At 43.2% G+C, this 512-nt stretch overlaps 1 protein-coding gene across 1 annotated transcript in view; it reads right to left on the reverse strand.

Moving 5' to 3' along the window:
* Nucleotides 1-512, reverse strand: part of CASS4 (Cas scaffolding protein family member 4) — a 39,905-nt gene that overhangs the window by 6,247 nt on the left and 33,146 nt on the right. The gene's annotated exons all lie outside the window — the stretch shown is intronic.

Consider the following 512-nt stretch of genomic DNA (forward strand, 5'->3'; position numbering starts at 1 on the left):
GTCGGGCTGGCTCACTGCGTCCCAGGCTTCAGCGATTCAAAGAAAACCTTCACCAGTTAAGCGCTTCCTGGCTTCTGCTTAACACCAACTGCTTAGTCTTTGTCTTTAAATGGATCCACTTATGTTAATTTAAAGGGAACTTTTTAAAACTGTTAAAAGGAAAACTGCTGTCATTTGCCACCAAGAAAAGGTCATCAATAAAAATAAGCACCATGGGCCCTGACTGGTTTGGCTCAGTGGATAGAGCATCCGCCTGTGGACAAAAGAGTCCCAGGTTCGATTCCGGTCAAGGGCATGTGCCTTGGTTGCGGGCACATTCCCAGTAGGAGGTGTGCAGGAGACAGCTGATCGATGTTTCTCTCTCATCTGTGTTTCTGATTCTCTATCCCTCTCCCTTCCTCTCTGTAAAAAATCAATAAAACATTTTTTAAAAAAAAAGAAATTATGCTGCAATCATCATTACCATATACAGGACTAAGCAGCAAGAAAGCCCAGTTTACTTTCCCAGAAAA

This window comes from Myotis davidii, unplaced genomic scaffold (genome assembly GCF_000327345.1).
Source record: "Myotis davidii unplaced genomic scaffold, ASM32734v1 scaffold343, whole genome shotgun sequence".
Classification (NCBI taxonomy): Eukaryota; Metazoa; Chordata; class Mammalia; order Chiroptera; family Vespertilionidae; genus Myotis; species Myotis davidii.